Genomic DNA, 202 nt, shown 5'->3' with positions numbered 1-202 from the left:
TGTTCCTCTGTCTGGAGATACAACTCATCCACTATAACTGTTTTCTAGGAGAGATACAACTCACCACTATGACTGCCACTCTGGAGCCTGACTCACCACTATAACTGTTCCTCATTATGGAGACCAGCTCATCACTATAACTGTTCCCTCTGGAGATACAACTCTCTCTGACTGTTTCCTCTGGAGATACACTCACCCTCTG

The sequence above is a fragment of the Oncorhynchus keta genome, chromosome 7 (assembly GCF_023373465.1).
Source record: "Oncorhynchus keta strain PuntledgeMale-10-30-2019 chromosome 7, Oket_V2, whole genome shotgun sequence".
In the NCBI taxonomy this organism is placed as follows: domain Eukaryota; kingdom Metazoa; phylum Chordata; class Actinopteri; order Salmoniformes; family Salmonidae; genus Oncorhynchus; species Oncorhynchus keta.
Note: the sequence above shows the minus strand (reverse complement) of the source record.